At 44.2% G+C, this 25,112-nt stretch overlaps 2 non-coding genes across 2 annotated transcripts; both read right to left on the bottom strand.

Annotated features, from left to right (window-relative positions):
- Nucleotides 1–24,284: 24,284 nt before the first annotated feature.
- Nucleotides 24,285–24,359, bottom strand: Trnas-uga (transfer RNA serine (anticodon UGA)). The gene has a single exon. It is a non-coding gene; the product is annotated as a tRNA-Ser (tRNA).
- A 226-nt stretch (nucleotides 24,360–24,585) lies between these two features.
- Nucleotides 24,586–24,660, bottom strand: Trnas-cga (transfer RNA serine (anticodon CGA)). Its single transcript has one exon. It is a non-coding gene; the product is annotated as a tRNA-Ser (tRNA).
- Nucleotides 24,661–25,112: the final 452 nt, after the last annotated feature.

Here is a 25,112-nt window from a genome sequence, read left to right on the forward strand (position 1 = left end):
GATCTAGGAAACGAGAGCTAGGAAAGCTAGAAAAATATGCATTTTCTGAAATGTCAGCCCGGGCCTTGGAAAATGAAGGAGCATCAAAGAGCATAGTCGTTGCTGAGATTCGAATTCAGTTGCGATTTCATTTAACGTGACAGGAGAAACAGAGATGTGCCGACTGTGGAGCACCCAACAGTAACATCGGTCGCGGGAGTGGCGGCAAGTCGTCCGAGGTCTGACGAGAACGCATCGTCTTACGATTTCAGTAAATGGCACGATGAGACTGGGTACCACTGTGTGCACGCCACAGTGGCCCCTGGTTCGCATATTCCGAAATTTGGAAAGTAGCCGTTAAATTTCTGACGTGTTTAAGCCGGTGGCTGTGCCCTGCATTCGAGGTCCACACCACATTATCGTTCAGCAATATAATGCAATACCGCATCTTTCTTATGTTGTCCTGCCTATCTTAATACTGCTGCTCTGAGGCCAGGTAGCCTGCACAGCACGTCATCCAGGCCGCTCAACCAATGAAAAATAATTATTTCATGGAACGCTACTAACAAATCTGTCACAGTTGCAATACAAATGTTTGGCGTTAGTTTCGAGCCAACTGGTTCATTTTAAAGCCTGACCTACTGAGGCTAAAAGAAAAAGAAAAGAAAAAAAAATACGTACTTGTCAGTGAACAGTGACTGCAGACGTAGAATTGATATTTTCTGTTGTCTATCTGCGGCACTGGATAGTATGAATCAAAGTATCTTCCTAGATAAATTGAAGTCTTATAGGATTCATGGTGTAGCCAACCAATGGATAATGCCATGTCTAAACAAAGTATCGAAGAAAGATGTATTTTCCCAAGGCTCAAGCGTAGGCCCACTGCTGTAAAAAGTTTCTATCCACGATACAGTAAGCAGAATTAGTTCATTTTACAAATGACACTGGTATTGTAATCAATCCAAGCAAACATACAGAAACAGAAGAAACCGTAGACAATGTTTTTGAAAGTATTGAAATGGTTCAAATGGCTCTAAGCACTATGGGACTTGTCAGATATACTATGATCGTGTAATATGGCTGTATTTTCACTATGATGAAATACCTAATGCGTCCTGATGCGGAGAAAAGTGTGATTTGTCTTTCTCCCTAACTCTGCTTTTTGTTAACGTATTTTTAGGGCTATTGGTCTAGAGTTTGGTTGGTCCGTTACAAAATAAACTTGACCATATGCCTCATACTAACACGTCTCTTGCACTTTTCAAACATCAAAGTTATTCAGTTGAAAAGAGGATAATGCCACTTCGAAATAACATTAGCTCAAGTGAAATTACGTTATTGTCCTTTCTGCCCGTAAAATACGTTCTTTGCAATGCCTATACTCAATCACTCTAGCTCGTTTCACGTTCTTACTGAAGTAATTATTGCTAGACTGTGTTTGCATATTAATTTAAGAGCTAATGGCTAATCACCGGTGCCTTTTCACTTGTCTTCTACCATAAATATGTTTCTCTACGAAAGTTACTGTTTACCAAAGACAATACTGCTTCAACTATGTATCTCACAAGTACTCCAGAGTGCCTGAACTGAATTACACAAACACTTTTCTCTTCAGAAGCAACGTAAAACTTTCAACTCTTAATTATTCATACTGATATACAGCCGCGACGCGGCTGCGTGCGATCGCTTCGGACCGAAACCGAAAAACGACTCCCGCATCCAGTAACTCGACTCGTGGCATCTAGCGTTGGGGCATTGTTGATGACATGCAGGAAATCACTGATCCTTCCAGGAAGAGGCGCACTCCGCTTCGATAATTCCGGAAGCCAGCTGTAAGTAGAATATCGCTTCGTCGTGACGTGAAAGACAGCAGGACTCCTTACAACAGTTCTTAATTGAACGCCCCTCGTGCATTAGCACGACAGTTGTGGGATCCCGACCAACGCCACAGAAAACCTGAGGAATGATGAGACGAGGTCTCAACACGCCACCATCCTGCCACTGTCGATAACCGATATACACTCCTGGAAATTGAAATAAGAACACCATGAATTCATTGTCCCAGGAAGGGGAAACTTTATTGACACATTCCTGGGGTCAGATACATCACATGATCACACTGACAGAACCACAGGCACATAGACACAGGCAACAGAACATGCACAATGTCGGCACTAGTACAGTGTATATCCACCTTTCGTAGCAATGCAGCCTGCTATTCTCCCATGGAGACGATCGTAGAGATGCTGGATGTAGTCCTGTGGAACGGCTTGCCATGCCATTTCCACCTGGCGCCTCAGTTGGACCAGCGTTCGTGCTGGACGTGCAGACCGCGTGAGACGACGCTTCATCCAGTCCCAAACATGCTCAAAGGGGGACATATCCGGAGATCTTGCTGGCCGGGGTAGTTGACTTACACCTTCTAGAGCACGTTGGGTGGCACGGGATACATGCGGACGTGCATTGTCCTGTTGGAACAGCAAGTTCCCTTGCCGGTCTAGGAATGGTAGAACGATGGGTTCGATGACGGTTTGGATGTACCGTGCACTATTCAGTGTCCCCTCGACGATCACCAGTAGTGTACGGCCAGTGTAGGAGATCGCTCCCCACACCATGATGCCGGGTGTTGGCCCTGAGTGCCTCGGTCGTATGCAGTCCTGATTGTGGCGCTCACCTGCACGGCGCCAAACACGCATACGACCATCATTGGCACCAAGGCAGAAGCGACTCTCATCGCTGAAGACGACACGTCTCCATTCGTCCCTCCATTCACGCCTGTCGCGACACCACTGGAGGCGGGCTGCACGATGTTTGGGCGTGAGCGGAAGACGGCCTAACGGTGTGCGGGACCGTAGCCCAGCTTCATGGAGACGGTTGCGAATGGTCCTCGCCGATACCCCAGGAGCAACAGTGTCCCTAATTTGCTGGGAAGTGGCGGTGCGGTCCCCTACGGCACTGCGTAGGATCCTACGGTCTTGGCGTGCATCCGTGCGTTGCTGCGGTCCAGTCCCAGGTCGACGGGCACGTGCACCTTCCGCCGACCACTGGCGACAACATCGATGTACTGTGGAGACCTCACGCCCCACGTGTTGAGCAATTCGGCGGTACGTCCACCCGGCCTCCCGCATGCCCACTATACGCCCTCGCTCAAAGTCCGTCAACTGCACATACGGTTCACGTCCACGCTGTCGCGGCATGATAGCGCCATTCGACGGCCAACACCGCGGTTCCTGGTGTGTCCGCTGTGCCGTGCGTGTGATCATTGCTTGTACAGCCCTCTCGCAGTGTCCGGAGCAAGTATGGTGGATCTGACACACCGGTGTCAATGTGTTCTTTTTTCCATTTCCAGGAGTGTATGTTGGTGGACTCGAGGCATAATGTGATCTCTGAATGAGAAAGTAGTTACATCAATGTTCCTTATGTACTTGATAATTTAATTGTGCTGAAATGTTAATCGTCTGATAGTCTTATTATGTGTTACACTTGATGCTAATCAGACTTATGATGCTCCGAAATTTTGCACTAACGTAACAAAAGTCCTGGTATAGCGACTTGCACGTATATCAATGACTGAAGTATTGATTACACTAGGTATAAAGGGACAATGCATAGGAGGACTGTCATGTGAAAAGATTTCCACAGTGATTCTGGTCGCACTACTGGAATTAACAGCCTTTGAAAGCGGAATGTTAGCTGGACGACGCATAGGACATTCCAATTTTGATACCGTTAGGGAATTCAGTATTCTAAAGCCCACGGCGTCAAGAGTGTGCCGAGAGTACCACATTTCAGGCATAACCTTTCACCATGAACAACGCAGTGGCCGACAGCCTTCGCTTAACGACCGAGAGCAACGGATTTTGCGTTGAATAGTTCTTAGTGCTAACAGACAAGCAACAAGAAGTAACAGCAAAAATGAATATGGGACGCACGACGAACGCGTATCCTTTAGGGCAATGTGGCGATATTTGGCTTGCTGTGGCAGCCGACGATTGACGCGAGTGCCTTTGCTAAGAGTACCGCATGACCTGCAGCGCCTCTTCTGGGCTCGTGAACCTGTTGGTAGGACCATAGACGTCTGGAAAACCGTGGCGTGATCAGATGACTCCCGATTGCTGTTTATAGGAGCTGTGGTAGGATTCCAGTGTAGTGCAGACCCCACGAAGCCATGGACGCAAATTATCAAAAAGACAGTACGCAATTTGGTGAGGGCTCGATAATGGTGAGGGCTGTGTTTAGATGAAATGGATTGGGCTCTCTGGTCCAGCTGAACCCATCGTTGATTGAAAATGGTTGTGTTCAGCTATTTGGAGATCTTTTGTAGCAATTCACTGATTTTCTCAGTCAACGATGTCATGTCACTGGGCCACAGCTGTTCGTCGTTGGTTTGAAGAATATTCTGGACACTTCGAGCGAATGATTTAGCCACACAAATCGCGCGACATGAGGCCCATAGACCATTTATGGGACATAATAGAGAGGTCAGTTTGTGCACGACATCTGTATCGTTCACACTTTCGCAATTCAGCACGGCTATAGAGGCTGTATAGGCAACGGCTGCAAAATACTACGAATTCTTTACAGACGAATGGGAAAACTGGTAGAGACCGACCTCGGGGAATATCAGTTTGGATTCCCTAGAAATGTTGGAACACGTGAGGCAATACTGACCTTACGACTTATCTTAGAAAATAGATTAATGAAAGGCAAACCTACGTTTCTAGCATTTGTAGACATAGAGAAAGCTTTTGACAATGCTGACTGGAATACTCTTTCAAATTCTGAAGGTGGAAGGGGTAAAATACAGGAAGCGAAAGGCTATTTACAATTCGTACAGAAACCAGATGGTAGTTATAAGAGTCGAGTGGCATGAAAGGGAAGCAGTGATTGGGAGGGGAGTGAGACAGGGTTGTAGCCTATCCCCGATGTTATTCAGCCTGTATATTTGGCACGCAGTAAAGGAAACAAAAGAAAAATTCGGAGTAGGTATTAAAATCCTTGGAGAAGAAATAAAAGCTTTGAGGTTCGCCCATGACATTGTAATTCCGTCAGAGACAGCAAAGGACTTGGAAGAGCAGTTGAATGAAATGGACAGTGTCTTGAAAGGAGGATATAAGATGAACATCAACAAAAGCAAAACGAGGATAATGGAATGTAATCGAATTAAGTCGGGTGATGCTGAGGAAATTAGATTAGGAAATGAGACACTTAAAGTAGTAAAGGAGTTTTGCTATTTGGGGAGGAGAGAGGATATAAAATGTAGACTGGCAATGGCAAGGAAAGCGTTTCTGAAGAAGAGTAATTTGTTAACATCGAGTATAGATTTAAGTATCAGAACGTCTTTTCTCGAAGTATTTATATGGAGTGTAGCCATGTATGGAAGTGAAAAATGGACGATAAATAGATTGGACAAAAAGAGAATAGAAGTTTTCGAAATGTGGTGCTGAAGATTCGATTGTTAGATCACATAACTAACGACGAGGTATTGAACAGAATTGGGAAGAAGAGAAACGTGTGGCACAACTTGACTAGAAGAAGGGATCGGTTGGTAGAGCATGTTCTGAGGCATCAATTTAGTACTGGAAGGCAGCGCAGAGAGTAAAAATCGTAGAGGGAGACGAAGACATGAATACACTAAACAGATTCAGAAGGATGTAGGTTCCAGTAGGTACTGGGAGATGAAGAAGATGGCACAGGATAGAGTAGCATGGAGAGCTGCACCAAACCAGTCTCTGGACTGAAGACCACAATAACACAACATAGAGGCAATATGGCTCAATACTTCTGCGGGGGTCTAACAAAGAGTTGTTCATCCCACGTCGAGTTGCTGCATTCCGTCGAGCTAAAAAAGTTCCGACACGATCTTAGGAGGTATCCCGAGACTTTGGAAGCTCAGTGTAATGCCCAACACTGTACACATGACGCTTCTGCTCCTCACGGTAAACAAAGAGGTCCTTCCGATACAGAGCGTCCCAGCAGGAAAGCAGTGAGAGGTACCAAGGTGAGCCCACCGGCTGGGCGGTGTTACCACTGCGGCGCGCGGTCTGGCGGGGCGTGGTGTGTCCTGCGTGGGCGTCGGGAGAGGAACGCGGGGGCGGGGGAGGTGTCGCAGAGGCTCGCCGGACAGCCACGACACGCGCTCCGGGCGTCGCTGACATGTTTGCGGACGCCGTGAATGGAGCGCCCCACAATGGCCGCCGCCGCTGCCGCCGCCGTCTGCGGTCTGGAGGGGTTGGCCGCTGGCCAGGGGCGCAGACCCGCTGACCCCGGTACCGGGAACCCGGGCGCGGGCGTCGGCCCGGGACACGACGATGTAGACGCTCACAAAGGTGGTACCACTCTCCCCTCTCAGATTCGCTCACCAGAATTGAAGACTACGGTTTCCATAAATCGGGGAAAAACAATGTAAGCTCACCGTAAAGTTATTTATGTCCAATGCATCTCCCCACATCAAATCTGGGTAAAACAGCAAGGTTTTCGATTATGACATCCATTGCCTTCATCAGAGCAATTAACTGACTTATGGGCAAGAAGAACATTATGCATCTACAAAAAGAATATAATAATTCCAATCCCAAAGAAAGCAGGGGTTGACAGATGTGAAAATTACCGAACTATCAGTTTCGTAAGCCACAGCTGCAAAATACAAACACGGAGTCTTTACAGACGAATGGAAAAACTGGTAGAAGCCGACCTCGGGAATGATCAGTTTGGATTCCGTAGAAATGTTGGAACACGTAAGGCAATACTGACGCTACGACTTATCTTAGGAAGTAGACTAAGGAAAGGCAAACCCACGTTTCTAGCATTTGCAGACTTAGAGAAAGTTTTTGACAATGTTGACTGAAATACTCTCTTTCAAAATCTGAAGGTGGCAGGGGTCAAATACAGGAAGCGAAAGGCTATTTACAATTTGTACAGAAACCAGATGGCAGTTATAAGAGTCGAGGGGCATGAGAGGGAAGCAGTGGTTGGGAAGGGAGTGAGACAGGGTTGTAGCCTATCCTCGATATTATTCAATCTTTATATTGAGCAAGCAGTAAAGGAAACAAAAGAAAAATTTAGAGTAGGAATTAAAACTCATGGAGAAAAAATTAAAACTTTGAGGTTCGCTGATGACATTGTAATTCTGTTAGAGACAGCAAAGGACTTGGAAGAGCAGCTGAACGGAATTGACAGTGTCTTGAAAGAAGGATATAAGGTGAACATCAACAAAAGCAAAACGAGGATAATGGAATGTAGTCGAATTAAGTCGGGTGATGCTGACGGAATTAGGTTATGAAATGACACACTTAAAGTAGTAAAGGGGTTTTGCTATTTGTGGAGCAAAATAACTGATGATGGTCGAAGTAGAGGGGTTATAAAATGTAGACTGGCAATGGCAAGGAAGGAGTTTCTGAAGAAGACAAATTTGTTAACATCGAGTATGGATTTTGGTGCCAGGAAGTCTTTTATGAATGTATTTGCATGAAGTGCAGCCATGTATGGAAGTGAAACATGGGCTATAAATAGTTTGGACAAGAATGTAGAACCTTTCGAAATGTTGTGCTACAGAAGCATGCTGAAGATTAGATGGGTAGATCACATAACTAATAAGGAGGTATTGAATAGAACTGGGGAGAAGATAAATTTGTGGCACAACTTGACTAGAAGAAGGGATCGGTTGGTAGGACATATTTTGAGGCATCAAGGGATCACCAATTTAGTATTGGAGGGCAGCGCGGAGGGTAAAAATCGTAGAGGGAGACCAAGAGAAGACTACACTAAACAGATTCAGAAGGATGTAGGTTGCAGTAGGTACTAGGAGATGAAGAAGCTTGCACAGGATAGAGTAGCATGGAGAGCTGCATCAAACCAGTCTCTGGACTGAAGACCACAACAGCAAGAACATGGACAAGATGTGTAATTACCTGTATATCTATACTCTACAAATCAGTGTGAACTACGTGGTAGAGACTCTCATCTTAGCAAATACTTTTTCCCGTTTTCTTCACGCATAGAAGGTGGTAACAACGTCTGAATGAGTCTGAACATGCTGTAATTAATCTGGTCTTGTCATCACGATCCCTACCGGAGCGATAAACAGAATTCCCAAAGCATCTCCGTGACGCTCCCCACGGATCAAATAAACCTGTGACCTTTCGTGATGCCATTCTCCGTATTCGTTCAGTGTCCCCATTACTCCCATTTCGTTCGGATCCCACACTCTTGAGCAATATTCTAGGATGGTTCACACTAACATATTGTAAGCGACATAATTTGTAGACTGGTTTCATTTCCCTAGTATTCTACAAATAAACCGAAGTCCGCCACAACTGAGCTTTTGGGATCGTTCCTTCTCATATCCCTAACGTTACACACAGGTATTTTGGGGAGCTTACCGGTTTCATCTGTGACTCAGCGGTGTTGTAGTCGTAGGATACTACGGTTTTCGATTGTATGTTGTGCACAATCTACATTTGTTAACATTTAAAGGAAGTTGTCAGTCTTTGCACCACTTTCGATTCTTATCAAGATCTGTCTCAGTATTTTTGCAGCTTCCTCCAGACTGTACTCCGTTACAGATGACTGCATCATCTGGGAAAAGCCTGAGGTTGCTGTTAAATTGTCCACAAGGTCTTTAATATACGGTATGAACAGCAAGGGACCCAATACACTTCGCTGGTTACATCTATGTCTGTCGATGCCTCACCACACTAGATGACATACTGCGTCCACACTACCGCAGAATATTCAATACAGTAATACATTTCACGTGATTCTATACACGATTCTTCTTTTGGTAAGCTTACATGTGGAAGTGATTCAGATGCTTTAAGGAAACCCAGATTTCATTAGTTCACATCGCTACCATTATACTTCGCTTCCAGGAGGTTATGTGAGAAAAGTTCTACTTCGCTTACATATGACAGGTGTTCATGGAATCCGTATTGGCTGGGTAGGAGGAGGTCATTTCAAATACCACATTACGTCTGAGCATACAATATGTTCTAATAGTCTACAAGAAATGGCTGCCAGGAATATTTGACGATCGTACTGTTGAGAATTTGTGCTACCATTCTTGTAAATGAGTAGGAGCTGTGCTTTGTTCCAGCTAGTAGGTAGCTTGTAGATACTGTTTTATGTTCGCGGGATCTATGGTAGGTTATAGTTAAAAGACTGATTATCTCAGCAGGAAATTTGGTATTTGACCGGAAAGGGATTTCATCGGCGTCTTGAGACTTCCTCAGTTTTAGTGACTTCACTTTGGAAAGCGTGAGTCAAGATGCGGACTGATATGTCTCCCACATAAATGCTTTTCTGATTCGTTTTATTGAAATCCATGTCAATTCATTACTGGTGTATGAGTATCAGATAGGGATAGTGTGGGTGATGACGATTGCAAAGATCGAGACGCTAACACATGTCTGATTTAACGATTGTTCGTCCTGTACTGACGCAGTCTTCGATGGGACCTGACGGAATGGAAGAAAGGAATCACTGGCGGCCACTCCCCGAAGTTCCCTAGGGCGAACAGGAAGCTTCTGAGATGTAGGGCGCTGGGATCAGAGGCAGTGACCCAGACACTGGTCGTCAGGTAGACAGTTGCAGGACCCATTGTCGTCTGGTGGGCGCCATTATGGTTCGAGTACTCAAGATTCCACTGGAAGTGGAGTTTGACGACCCAGAATCTGTCTAAAATGGGCCAGTTTACTGAACCGTGTCGGTACACAATAAATTATTTTTACAACACGGTCGCCATGAGACTCATCGCCGAACACCACAGAATGCTACTCATTGTTCCAGCTAATACTGTCCCCTCACCAGGCAACTCTCTATTTTCTGTGGTATGCTGACAGAAAAACAACCGAGCTTTCAGTAATTTATTCGATGGTTCGTGGTGGCATTGATTTCATCTGCTGTCATTCGTCTATTAGAAGTACCAGTAAGAAGATGTTACAATATTATCGTGAAGTAGAAATTTGGTTTTCGCCACACTGACGTCCAGAGCCCGCGTCATCACTTCTCATTCTGCAGTCATTAGACTACAGCCGTCTGTGAGATGTGTCGATATGATTCCCGGTGTCTCTCATGCCAGTGAATGAACCTTTCTCCAGACGTGCGTTTCCTCTGGACATTTCGTGTTGCCATCTCCATCTCAAAAGTTCCGTTAACGTTAGTCACATCCGACACCTGCCATGTCTTCACATCTCTCTTCATATGCAGTGATCAGCAAGATTTTGCAGGAGCATTAGGCTAGTCCGGCCGCGGAGGCTAAGCGGTTCCAGGCGCTTCAGTCCGGAATCGCGCGACTGCTACGGTCGCAGGTTCGAATTCTGCCTCGGGCATGGGTGTGTGTGATGTCCTTAGATTAGTTAGGTTTAAGTAGATCTAAGTTCTAGGGGACTGATGACCACAGATGTTAATTTTTTTTTTTTTTTTAAGCATTAGGCTGACGAGCGGAAGTGACTGGGGTTGTGGACACCGAAATATACAGGGTTGTCAGAACGGTCATAAAAGCTTTTATGGGTAGATTGTGCATTCATCCAGCTGTGAGACATGACGGTCGATACCTGTGGTTCCGTATAGACTAATTTGTTGATAACCCGTGGTCTAGGTATAGTGTCTGTATATAATAATCAAAAAGTTCTTGGTCCTAGGTTCGAAGCTGGCCACAACTTAAATTTTGACTAACAATCAGCATTGGCGACTGAAGATTTTCGGCATAAAACGTTACCCTCATTCGGTCAACCGCCCTGTCAATGAGGGCCGAGGAGCCAAAGGCACTCTTTTGTCCTTGGGGTGCGAAACTGCCCCTAAAGGCGGAAGAATCAGAAATGATCAACGGCATGAGGACGCAAGGGCCAATGGAAACCACTGCATTAAAGACACGTAACGAGTATCAACGTAATATGCGGCCTGTAATTGAAAAAATGTCGTTAGTATCTCTCCACTGGCAAAAGATTCCGTGGAAGTCCTCCATTCGGATCTCCGGGAGAGGACTGCCAAAGGAGAGGTGACCATGAGAAAGAGATTGAATAACTATCGAAAGGATAACGTTCTATGAGTCGCCGCATAGAATACAAGAAGCTCGAACGTGTTGTGGAAGCAAGATAATCTGGAAAGGGAAATGCAAAGGCTCACACTAGATTAGTGGAGTTCAGTGAAGTGAAATGGAAAGAAGTCATGGATTTCTGGACAGATCGGTATAGGGTAAATTCAACATTTGGAGATATTGGTATAACGGGAGTAGTATTCGTTATGAACAGGAAGATAGGGCAGAGAGTGGGTCACTGTCAACAGTTCAGTGATAAGTTTGTTATTATTAGAATTGACAACAAACCAACACTGACAACGATAGTTTGGATATACATGCCAACGCCTCAAGCTGAATATGGAGAGACAGAGAAAGTACTGTGTATGAGGACATTCAAAGTGTATTACTGTAGGTAAAGGGAAATGAAAATCTGTCATGGGGGGATACGAACGCAGTTGTAGGGGGAGGAGTAAAAGGAAATATTGCAGGAGAATATGAGTTTAATACAAGGAATGAGAGACGAGAAAAACTAATTGAGTTCTGTAGTAAATTTCAGATAGTAATACTCTGGTCAGGAATCACAATAGGATGCTGTATATTTGGAAAAGGCCGTCTGATACAGAAACATTTCAGTACAGTTGAAGAGTAATGGACATCTCTAGAACGGGCCATCAATGAATTTGGAAAGAAAAGCATACGTAAGAAAACGGTAGCTGCGAGGAAACTATGGGTAACTGAGGAAATACTTCCGTTGATCGATGAAAGAAGGAAGTACAAAAATGTTCAGGAAAATCCAGGAATACAGAAATATAAGTCGTTGAGGAACGAAATAACCAGGAAGTGCAGGGAGTTAAGACGAAATGGCTGCATAAAAACGAGAAGAAATCGAAAAAGATATCATTGTCGGACGGACTGACTCAGCATATAGGAAAGCCAAAACAACATTGCATGATATTAAAAGCAAGGTAGGTAACGTTAAGAGTGCAACGGTAATTCCACTGTTAAATGCAGACGAGACAGTGGATACGTGGAAAGAGTACATTAACGGCTTCGATGAGGGGAAAATTCGACTGATACGATAAAAGAAGAAACCATTTAGAAGGGATAGGGGATCCAGTATTAGAATCACAATTTAAGACAGCTTAGGAGGAATCAAGATCAATGACTTGAGTACATAATATTTCACCAGAATTTCTAAAATCATTGGGGGAAGAGGAAACAAAGGACTATTCACGTTGATGCGTAGAGTGAATGAGTCTGGTGACATACCATCTGACTTTAGGAAAAATATCATTCACATAATTCCGAAGACTGCAAGAGCTGACAAGTACGAGACTTATCGTACAATCAGCTTAACAGCTCATGAATTCAAGTTGCTGACATGAACAATGTACAGAATAATGGAAAGAAAATTGAGCTTTCGTTAGATGATGATCAGTTTGGCTTGAGGGAAACTAAAGATATCAGAGAGGAAATACTGACGTTGCGGCTGGTAATGCAAGGTAGATTAACGAGAAACTAAGACACGTTCATAGGATTTGTCGACCGGGAAAGGCGTTCGACAATGTAAAATGGTGGAAGATGTTCGAAGTTGTGAGAGAAATAGGAGTAAGCTATAGGGAGAAACGGTTAAGATACAATTTTGTACAAGAGCGAAGAGGGAATAATAAGAGTGGATCACTAGGAACGAAATGCTCAGAGTAAAAAGAGTGTAAGGCAGGGATGTAGACTTTTGCCTCTACTGTTCAATCTGCGCATCGGAGAAGCAAAAATGGAAATTAAAAAAAAAAAAAAGATTCCGCACTGGAATTAAAATTCAAGGTGAAAGGATGTTAGTGATACGATTCGCTGATGACATTGCTATATTGAGTAAAAGTAATGAAGAATTACATGATCTGATGAATGAAATGAACAGTGTTATGAGTACAGAATATGGATTGAGAGTAAATCGAAAAAAGTCGAAAGTAATGAGAAGTAGCAGAAATGAGAACAGCAAGAAACGTCGGGATTGATGGTCACGAAACATATCAAGTCAAGAAAGCCTACTGCTTAGGCAGCAAAATAACCAACAATGGACGGAGCAAGGAGGATATCAAAAGCATACCAGCACTGGCAACAAAAGACGTCAGTCGCGAAGAGAAGTGTACTGGTATGAAACGTCAGCCTTAGTTTCAGGCATAAATTTCTAGAATATACGTTTGGAGGACAGAATTGTGTGGTAGTGGACTGTGGAAAAACGGGAACAGAATAGAATCGATGCATTTGAGATGATTCTACAGACGAACGTTGAAAATTAGGTAAACTGACGGCGAGATTCTGCGCAGTATGGAAGAGGAAAGGATTATGTGGAAAACACTGACAAGGAGAAGGAATACAGAGCATCTTTTAAGACATCAGGGAATGATTTCCATGGTACTAGAGGAAGCTGTATAGGGCAAAAACTGTAGAGAGAGGTTGGAATACATCCAGCAAATAATTGAGGGAGCAGGTTACAAGTGCTACTCTGAGATGAAGAGGTTGGCACCGGAGAGAAATACTTGTCTGTATGCATAAAACGAGTCAGAAGACTGATGACTCAAAAAACAAAGAACGGAATAATGGCGGTCGCTGACGTGCACCTCTTCGTCTGAAGCAAATCAGTAGTCTCAAATAGCTTTCTCCAGGTATCCAAAAATATGCAAATCGAATGTGGGGAGATCGGGAAGGTATGGAAGATGTGTAAGTTCTTGCTAAAGAAACTTCTGCAGCGTAGTCGAAACAACCTTGCCAAAACGTTGGCCCGAACACACTCTCCATACAGTCCAGATCACTCTTCATACGATTTCCACATTTTTGGAGCCCACAGGAAAGCCATTCGTGGCTATCGACTTCGTACGAAGAGGTGCACACCTGTGTACAATCATGGTTCTGCAGTCTACCGCAAATATTTACTCCTGAAGGAACCGAACTTCTCGTCTCACAGTGGAGGAACTGTGAAAGGTAACTCTGGTGGGACTGTTTAAAGATTAAAAATTTAGATAAAATTTAGTGTACTAACAATATTTTTTTTTAAAAACCAGACATAAATTATGCTAAGGAAGTTATTCATTGAATACCCTGGGTGGATCCTGGTTGGCAAATACAGTTTAACTAGTGATCAGTGAATCAAGTAGTGAGACCCTAAAAATGTAGATAACGCAAGCTTAAATGGTCTGATGCTGAACAGTCTTTGACTGATTAAACCTAGGTGCAGCTGAGAGCAGGTGGCGATTGAGACCTGTACGCCCTGACTATGCCAGAGCGGAAGTACGTTACCCTGTTTACTTCGTGCGTTGATTTAACTTACAACTGGCGAGATGTGTGAGGTGGAAGAGAGACGTGGAGGCAGCATCTGTAAATCGATCGCGGCCACGAAAGAAATGCAAAAATTTCTCGCGGTCTAGCGATCAGGCAGACGGATTGCAATTTACTCTTTACCAGAGCCCTGAAATCACAGTGTGTGGCACACCCGTTCGCTGGTCGTACCAAGGACCAATTTGGCTCACTTATACGACAGAGAGCACAACGATACCAAACGTCAAGACTGGTAAACCAAAAGTATGCCCTCAGCAAAATAGAAGTCTGAGACGTTTGAAGTCACATTGTCGGTACAATAAGAAATTCGTGAGAAGTTCCCCAGTCTAAACTACTCGCAAGTGAAGTCAGTCTCAGGACAGATCGTAAGTACCAACCCAACCCCACATGCCAGAGCTTCGACCAGAAGTGCTTACCAGACGGAAGTCCCGCACCAGAGTGCTTCACATGTCTTCAGGAAAAAAATTTTTTGCCGCAATGTGCACTAACGACACCGCCTACACACCGTCTGGAGCCAGTCACAGGTTCTAGTCACATGACAGCACAAACTCATGTCGAACCAGGACAAGAGCTAAGAAACCTTCGTCTCCGGAAAAAACAGAAACCGCCAGTTACTGGCTTTCTTTTAAGTTTTCGCAGAGGAGTGGTTTGTCTTCCCACGGAAACATGCGAACAGATACAATCTCAAAGAACTCTATCTAAATTGCCTGTTTTAATCAACTGTATCCCGCTGGCATGCAAATACTCATGTGTCAGTTCCTTACCGATCAGTGAAGGCGATCGCGGTGTAGTACTTCCAATTCCATTAGTGTATATACACTCCTGGAAATGGAAAAAAGAACACATTGACACCGGTGTGTCAGACCCACCATACTTGCTCCGGACACTGCGAGAGGGCTGTACAAGCAATGATCACACGCACGGCACAGCGGACACACCAGGAACCGCGGTGTTGGCCGTCGAATGGCGCTAGCTGCGCAGCATTTGTGCACCGCCGCCATCAGTGTCAGCCAGTTTGCCGTGGCATACGGAGCTCCATCGCAGTCTTTAACACTGGTAGCATGCCGCGACAGCGTGGACGTGAACCGTATGTGCAGTTGACGGACTTTGAGCGAGGGCGTATAGTGGGCATGCGGGAGGCCGGGTGGACGTACCGCCGAATTGCTCAACACGTGGGGCGTGAGGTCTCCACAGTACATCGATGTTGTCGCCAGCGGTCGGCGGAAGGTGCACGTGCCCGTCGACCTGGGACCGGACCGCAGCGACGCACGGATGCACGCCAAGACCGTAGGATCCTACGCAGTGCCGTAGGGGACCGCACCGCCACTTCCCAGCAAATTAGGGACACTGTTGCTCCTGGGGTATCGGCGAGGACCATTCGCAACCGTCTCCATGAAGCTGGGCTACGGTCCCGCACACCGTTAGGCCGTCTTCCGCTCACGCCCCAAAATCGTGCAGCCCGCCACCAGTGGTGTCGCGACAGGCGTGAATGGAGGGACGAATGGAGACGTGTCGTCTTCAGCGATGAGAGTCGCTTCTGCCTTGGTGCCAATGATGGTCGTATGCGTGTTTGGCGCCGTGCAGGTGAGCGCCACAATCAGGACTGCATACGACCGAGGCACACAGGGCCAACACCCGGCATCATGGTGTGGGGAGCGATCTCCTACACTGGCCGTACACCACTGGTGATCGTCGAGGGGACACTGAATAGTGCACGGTACATCCAAACCGTCATCGAACCCATCGTTCTACCATTCCTAGACCGGCAAGGGAACTTGCTGTTCCAACAGGACAATGCACGTCCGCATGTATCCCGTGCCACCCAACGTGCTCTAGAAGGTGTAAGTCAACTACCCTGGCCAGCAAGATCTCCGGATCTGTCCCCCATTGAGCATGTTTGGGACTGGATGAAGCGTCGTCTCACGCGGTCTGCACGTCCAGCACGAACGCTGGTCCAACTGAGGCGCCAGGTGGAAATGGCATGGCAAGCCGTTCCACAGGACTACATCCAGCATCTCTACGATCGTCTCCATGGGAGAATAGCAGCCTGCATTGCTGCGAAAGGTGGATGTACACTGTACTAGTGCCGACATTGTGCATGCTCTGTTGCCTGTGTCTATGTGCCTGTGGTTCTGTCAGTGTGATCATGTGATGTATCTGACCCCAGGAATGTGTCAATAAAGTTTCCCCTTCCTGGGACAATGAATTCACGGTGTTCTTATTTCAATATCCAGGAGTTTACTAACAGGATAACCTCTTCATCGCACTCCCTTAGCTTTAGTGGTAAAATGGCCCAGTGGGTAGCCTGTCAAAACCTGAACACTGATCAAACATGAAAACAAGAAGAATGTGTACTGAACTGTGAAAAGAAGAAACAAAATAGAAACAATGAAAGGCCCAGTCTATGCAATACCGAGCGACTTGTAAGAACCAAGATGTCGTGGTTCTGTGGTCACGGCCTTGGACTTCAAAGCAGGAGACCCATTTTTTTTTTACAAATTTATCAACTGTCTGTCCCGTCATTGACGTGTCTGTTCTCTTTCCGTAGTCTTGGCAATTGTCATACTATACATTGGTTGCGATATATGAACTGTGTGGTAAGAATATATTATCGTCGCAAGTAAATGTGACGAAGAGTGAGAGCAGGCGAGACGCCTCATGGACCTCTCACAGAAATGAACACAACAACGGAGGAATTCAGTAGTCAAAACTCCCAAAACTTAAAGCAAGAGGCATAATACGTGGTACTTGTGTAGAAAAAATGACAAGTACGTGCGTCTGGATGTCTCTTCGTTACACGTCGCTGTTGCAGACGGACGTTATTCTACGAAACAGGTACAAATTTGAATACAGTGAACAGATACGTCAGTAAAAGGGTGGACAGTTCATAATTTTGTGTACAAAAAAATGAATGACAGTTGCACACGGACCTTCCACTTCGTAGTGCAACACCGTTACCACAGGACCACGACGCACTCGTCGTAAGACTCAAGCAATGTTGCATATGTTGACCTTGGGCCGTTCACATTTTCTATTTTGCATCTTTTTTCGACAGTTTAGTACCCCTTCTTCCTGTTCTCATGCTTGATCTGCGTTCAGTTTTTGATGGGCTGTCCAATTGACAGTTTTAGCACTACATCTGAGGAGGATTGCAAGGGAGAGTTTCCCTTGTGTTAACAAGACGTGCAGGCTACTTAAGTGTCAGAGATATTTAACACAAAAGTGAGCAAAAGTTGACTTATGATCAAGCAAGACAACGTTCAAGTACACTATTTTGGGTGCCTCATCATAGAATGTAAAACCACACTGTATACAGGATGATCCATCTCCACCAAAAAATGGGTTTCATGCAACCTGCGACACCTTCAAAAACCATACATGAGATTTTCATACTCTCTCGCTCGATACGTGCAAACTGTTAGTTCTCAGCAAGAAAATGAAGAGGAGCTTTTGATGGAACATTTGATGTATTTAAGTGTTCTGCTGGAATTTACCTTTGCCGCACATCACAATTTCCGAGGTATTCAAGAAAAATATGTTTGAATGTCAGTTTTATACGTTTACCTTGAATAATTCGAAAACTGCTGTCTCTCTAAAAAACAAATCCTTGGACATAATTTAACTACATTAAGTTTCCTACAGAAAGCACCTTTTCATTTTTTTCTGTATGATGAACAGTTTGTGCTGAATGAAAATCTTGAAATGGGTATTTTAAAACGTTGCAGGTTGCATAAAATTCATAGTTAGGGGCAGCTGAATCACCCTCTGTATGGAAGATAAAGCGACGTACACGAAAAAAGTGGCTTATGGTGGATTGATGCCATAGGTTTCATATCGCCATAAATATTGCTTTAAATGTCTTATGATACTTGATGATGGCCTTGGGACTAAAACTGCTCGTAATAAAAATTCTTTTACTGTTAACTCTTGGCTGTGAACTGTAATGTTTTTTAAACTTGATGTTAAGTAAAGAGGGTTATATCATGGGACAAAAGCTTAACTGGATGCTAGTATCGGAAGACCGGATTTTCTCAGATCACCAGGGCAGAATGACTCCACCGTTGTAGATCCCTATCCTCGCTGCAAGCAGCCGCATCTTGCTCCAAGCTCGCTGACTATACCACCACCGCGAGTGTTTCAAGCCATCATTTTAGGTGTAGGACTTATAAAACACGTACCCTAATCCTGTTCTAATTTTTACTGGTATATTCCTTAAAGACCATCAAACAATTATCCATTTATCGTCCTATCTCTTTATTCTCAAATAAGTTTAATGGAAACACTACAGTAATAACCTCTCATCACGTTGGGCCCAAGCACCATCACACTGTAGCAGTACTGCTACAAAGGGCTGTGATAGCACTAGGTTTCGCAGATGCCTGAGAGTCTCCGTAGGAAGACGGAGCTAGCGTACTCAGTGACAGGGATATCAGTTATAGCGCACACAGTACTACAATATGGCACAATATAATCAACATGAAGAGTAACAAGAAATATGCGAGTGCTTTCTTTAAGTACCTAAGACGTTGAGTTGTATACAGATCTCTTCACTATTGTATATTTTTCTCGTTAGCGACTATCTCACTCTGTGTTGCATAGTCGTAGGTTATTGCACTTGTCCAATATGGATTGAATATTCAGCAGCTGTAGATATTCACCAGCACAATATCTACAGCTGTATCTATATTAAATTTACTACTCTTGGAATAGTGTCATACTAGGAAATAAATATCATAATGTGACATAATGTTTTGAAGCCCTGCAATGCAGGAGGAATTTTCCCTTACGTCGTTTATTGCCCGTGGTCTAGAACATATTGGAAAGTAAATACATAAGCCCAGCCCATCTAGTGCAATATCCTTTGCCAAGTAATGTCTTAATGTAGCATTTGCTCTTTTTAATATTCGTGACATGCTTGGCCTTACTAAAATTTGGATCATACATTAACTAAGTTCAGGTGCACGATAATGTAAGTTTGAAGCTGAGGAACCGACTGTAAATATCTGCACGTAAATGCTGCCTTAAATGACGACAGTCTTCTCCAGGTATCTCCACGTGACAGCTGATTAGATAAACTGTATTACACACTGTTACGATTACATATCTTGTAATAGAAAGTAGAAGACTCTGACAGTTTGAAGACGTTTCTGTGTCATAATGTTCCTGACGAAGTACCACAAGAAACGGTTAGAGTGAGGTACAGACTTCCCTGAAAATTCATAAAATAGTAAGAAATGAGACAGTTATACATTCTGAACGCTTATCAACGACTCCATTAGTGCTGCTGATGAATATACTGAACCGCAACTGTAAGACGTAGTAATGCTTTTAAGGGTGCAATAGATTATTAGTTTTCTTCAGGGAAGTACACAGAATTAACTAGTGTGTATTTAATAATGCGTTGTCTTCGTTCTTACTTGTACACATATCACTCAGAATTAGCAACAAGTTACACGTACGAAAATGTGAACTGTTACAGAATGAGCGCTTGGTACTAATGCTACCCAACTGACACTTCAGTATCTCTTTGACTGTGGGATAAATAGTTTGAAACTACAACCATATCAAGTTTGTCAAATTTTCTTTTCAGTATTTTCAATGAAAAAAATAAGAAACATTAATACAGAGGCAGACGACGCGAGATCATTATGGTTACTGCGTACGTCTGTCATTACACGAAATTTTCAGGTGGAAACCACCTACATGTACATGAATACTCTGCAAATCACATTTAAGTGCCTGTCAGAGGGTTCAACAAACCACCTTCATAATAATTTTACATTATTTCAATATCGCACAGCGCTCGTAGAAAACGAAAACATTTATTTTTCCGTGCGACCTCTGATTTCCCTTATTTTATTATGATGATTGTTTCTCCCTACGTAGGTCGGCGTCAACAAAATAATTTCACTTTAAGAGGAGAAAACTGGAGATAGAAATTTTCAAATGGTTCAAATGGCTCTGAGCACTATGGGAGCTAACATCTATGGTCATCAGTCCCCTAGAACTTAGAACTACTTAAACCTAACTAACCTAAGGACAGCACACAACGGATAGAAATTTTGTGAGAATATTCTGCCACAACGATGTCCACCCCTAATCCTCTATCATTTCAGTGACACACTCCCCCCTATTTCGCAATAACACTAAACGCGCTCCCTTCTTTGAACTTTATCGATGTACTCCGTCAGTCCTACCTGGTAAGGATCCCACACCGCGTAGCAGCGCTCTAAAGCAGGGCGGACAAGCCTAGTGCAAGCAGTCTCTTTGGTAGCTATGTTACACGTTTTCTAAGTGTCCTGCCAATAAAATGAAGTCTTTAGTTAGCCTTCCCCGCAACATTTTCTAAGTGTTCGTTCCAATATAAGTTGTTCGTAATTGTAGTTCCTAGATATTTCGTTGAATTTACGGCATTTGGATTTGACTGATTGATCGTGTAAACGAAGTTTAACGAATTCTTTTTAGTACTCACGTGGATGACCTCACACTTTTCGTTATTCAGGGTCAACTGCCAACTTTCACAACATACAGATATATTTTCTAAATCGTTTTCCTACTTGTTTTGATCTTCTGATGACTTTACTAGTCGCTAAACGACATCGTCATCTGAAAACAACATAAAACGGCTGCTGAGACTGTCTTCTAAATCGTTTATATAAATAAGGAAGAGGAAAGGGCATATAACAGTACCTAGGGGAACGCCAGAAGTCACATATGTTTTGCTCTATAGCTTTCTGTCAATTACTACGGACTGTGACCCCTCTGACAGAAAACCACAACACAGCACGCATAAAGGAAGTGCAAGTGAAACTTACCGGTAAATTTCGGACTGAAAGATCGATTCATTTACGTGAAGGACATCAGATCGACGGATCTGAAAGCCAGTAGTACAATGTCTTCAACACGAATGTTTTCGAGATGCACTGCAAACTACACTGTAGCAAAAATTGGAGGCACGGGTCCAGCCAGAAGAGCTATGACACTATTACGTCATAGGATTTCGCAACTGGCTCCCCAGGATTAGGAGCATGACAATTGAAATCTGGGCAGATGTTACGCGCAGCGTCTCACGAGTAAAATGCTGTTGGCAGCTGGATTGAAATATCTAGCTGTTAGGCGTCTTTTACCTCCATCAGTACACCACAGAAAAGAACGGAATGCTTGGTGCAGAGGTATATTCTACTGGGACATTTAAGTGACACTCAAGGTGCTCGTCGATGAGTATCGCTTCTGTTAGTCGAATCGAATCCACTTTGTGTCTGTAGACGTTCTGTGGAACGTATTAGTCTACCACAACGTTACTGCACAGAGCACGGAGGACGCTTGATTCGGCCTTAAATGAGTTTTTATCGTGACATTTCACAAGGGCATGTTGAACCACATAATGGTGCATGCGGAACTGTTTTGGAAGTAATCACAGTGTGATGAGCTTTCCTTAGTCACCACTCTAGCCTTCTACTGTAACGTGACCGGGTGTCTCTGTTAATGGCTTCAGGAGGTCAAGCGCAACAATATCGTGATCGGATAGTACGGATCCTTGAGTTGTCTGCTCCAACCTCTGATTTCTGGGCAGCAGAGTTTGTCTGGGATTCTATAGGAAGACACATAGTTTCATACCAGCCCCCATTCATTATCATTCATATGTAACATAGCATATGGCCCAATGCCACAATGAAACAAGAGTTAGTATGGCTAATTCTGGGCTGGCCTGCGAGTTCAGTAGTACGAGCGAGTAGTCTCACGGAACCGCTCCTTTATTCTGGGGACTCTGAATGTGTGATGTACAATCTGGGACGGGACGTATAGCTCCAAACGTAGCTCCCAGTTTTGTGTCTGCTGGGCATCTTGATGTTAGACTGCACTGCGACTAGAGGAAGGATTGCATCTTCTCTTATAACCTCGGATGAGGAATATCTTAATGCAAAAGACGAACAAGCAACGAAGCATGCGGTTAGATGCAGGACAGCTGCATAAGAAATTGCAAACTTTTAGACGAGTTACTTCGCCCCCACATGTAGAAACAATAGAAGTAGGCGAAGAAGGAGCAGTGAACTGATAAAGTAACGACATACAACTTTATCTACAGGACACCTGCCAAAGAAAAAGCGAACTCATGAAATATAGGACTCATTAGAAGACCTGCTTCATTCGCACCAATAAACGACTGCGAATGTGAACCAGAGGACTGGCAAAATAGCCATACAAGCATTTATGTGCTAGAGACTTGCCCAAGAAAAAGTCGTATCAATTAGTATTTAAATGTAGTTACAGATTAATCAACCTATATGACTTTACTTTATTCAACCACGAGTCTCGATGAAATTGTCATAACAGTAATCTCGTCGTACACACAATGGTGAGTCGTTGTCATCAAGTAACAGAAACCATTACAGATAGTCAGTATTTTTGTACTCATCTCTGTAATTGGCACAATCAATGGCATTTGTGAACTGTACAAAAACAGATATACTCTTAAAAAATCAAAATGCATTTGTAAGTCGCAATGTGCATATAGCATAGAGACTGTTTGTCGTCAGACAAAAAAAGTGAATGTCTGAGCATTAATTTTTATAAAGAAATCGAAACTAATTTTAAAAAATACTAATATTCCACTATCCCGTCGGTCATGAATGATTTTTTTTAAATTGTATTAAGAAGCAAGAATTAAAACCAAAACCAAATGTCAAGTATAGGGATAACAATAGATTTAAGACAAAGTGTGAAGTCGTAAACAAAACTAAGACAAATACATGGTAATGCCCCCAACAAAATTTCGGACGTACTATAGGGATGTTATCTTAGTATTTTGGTGATGGAGGCTTTTGATCTCCTGCGTCTCCCCTCAAAATAATGGCATTTTTATTGATTTTTTACCGATATTTATGTTTGTATATATACTTCACTGAAAATATCGGCACGATAGTGAAAATATAGACAGTATGCGCTGTGTCTTATTTGAAATCAAACTTTTCCCATTCATTCATTGTACTTGGTTTTGACAAACCGTAATGAACGCCTTAGTCTTCGCCCTCAAGTATCCATTCAATACTGTTTGGTCCTGTCTCGTGTTTGTTTTTGCGGCAGTGTTAGTTTTATGTTAACTGTGATACACAATAGTGAAAATGGGTCTACCGATAATGACGATATAAGCCCCGTGTATGGAGTCACTGAATGTGACGGGAAGAGACGGACTGCTCCCGCAGTAACAGCAACGACATGGCAATACCTTTGCGTCTGTCCATCTGTGTTTCGTGTTCTACGTGTTGGTGGTTGGATGTAATCAGTCCTTTTGCTGAAGCTGCATTCACAGAAACAAATGTAAATGGTGAAACTTCCTGGCAGATTAAAACTGTGTGCCCGACCGAGACTCGAACTCGGGACCTTTGCCTTTCGCGGGCAAGTGCTCTACCAACTGAGCTACCGAAGCACGACTCACGTCCGGTACTCACAGCTTTACTTCTGCCAGTACCTCGTCTCCTACCTTCCAAACTTTACAGAAGCTCTCCTGCGAAACTTGCAGAACTAGCACTCCTGAAAGAAAGGATATTGCGGAGACATGGCTTAGCCACAGCCTGGGGGATGTTTCCAGAATGAGATTTTCACTCTGCAGCGGAGTGTGCGCTGATATGAAACTTCCTGGCAGATTAAAACTGTGTGCCCGACCGAGACTCGAACTCGGGACCTTTGCTTTTCGCGGGCAAGTGCTCTACCAACTGAGCTACCGAAGCACGACTCACGTCCGGTACTCACAGCTTTACTTCTGGCAGTACCTCGTCTCCTACCTTCCAAACTTTACAGAAGTTCTCCTGCGAAACTTGCAGAACTAGCACTCCTGAAAGAAAGGATATTGCGGAGACATGGCTTAGCCACAGCCTGGGGGATGTTTCCAGAATGAGATTTTCACTCTGCAGCGGAGTGTGCGCTGATATGAAACTTCCTGGCAGATTAAAACTGTGTGCCCGACCGAGACTCGAACTCGGGACCTTTGCCTTTCACGGGCAAGTGCTCTACCAACTGAGCTACCGAAGCACGACTCACGTCCGGTACTCACAGCTTTACTTCTGCCAGTACCTCGTCTCCTACCTTCCAAACTTTACAGAAGCTCTCCTGCGAAACTTGCAGAACTAGCACTCCTGAAAGAAAGGATATTGCGGAGACATGGCTTAGCCACAGCCTGGGGGATGTTTCCAGAATGAGATTTTCACTCTGCAGCGGAGTGTGCGCTGATATGAAACTTCCTGGCAGATTAAAACTGTGTGCCCGACCGAGACTCGAACTCGGGACCTTTGCCTTTCGCGGGCAATTGCTCTACCAACTGAGCTACCGAAGCACGACTCACGTCCGGTACTCACAGCTTTACTTCTGCCAGTACCTCGTCTCCTACCTTCCAAACTTTACAGAAGCTCTCCTGCGAAACTTGCAGAACTAGCACTCCTGAAAGAAAGGATATTGCGGAGACATGGCTTAGCCACAGCCTGGGGGATGTTTCCAGAATGAGATTTTCACTCTGCAGCGGAGTGTGCGCTGATATGAAACTTCCTGGCAGATTAAAACTGTGTGCCCGACCGAGACTCGAACTCGGGACTTTTGCCTTTCGCGGGCAAGTGCTCTACCAACTGAGCTACCGAAGCACGACTCACGTCCGATACTCACAGCTTTACTTCTGCCAGTACCTCGTCTCCTACCTTCCAAACTTTACAGAAGCTCTCCTGCGAAACTTGCAGAACTAGCACTCCTGAAAGAAAGGATATTGCGGAGACATGGCTTAGCCATAGCCTGGGGG

Source organism: Schistocerca cancellata, chromosome 1, assembly GCF_023864275.1.
Source record: "Schistocerca cancellata isolate TAMUIC-IGC-003103 chromosome 1, iqSchCanc2.1, whole genome shotgun sequence".
Lineage (NCBI taxonomy): Eukaryota > Metazoa > Arthropoda > Insecta > Orthoptera > Acrididae > Schistocerca > Schistocerca cancellata.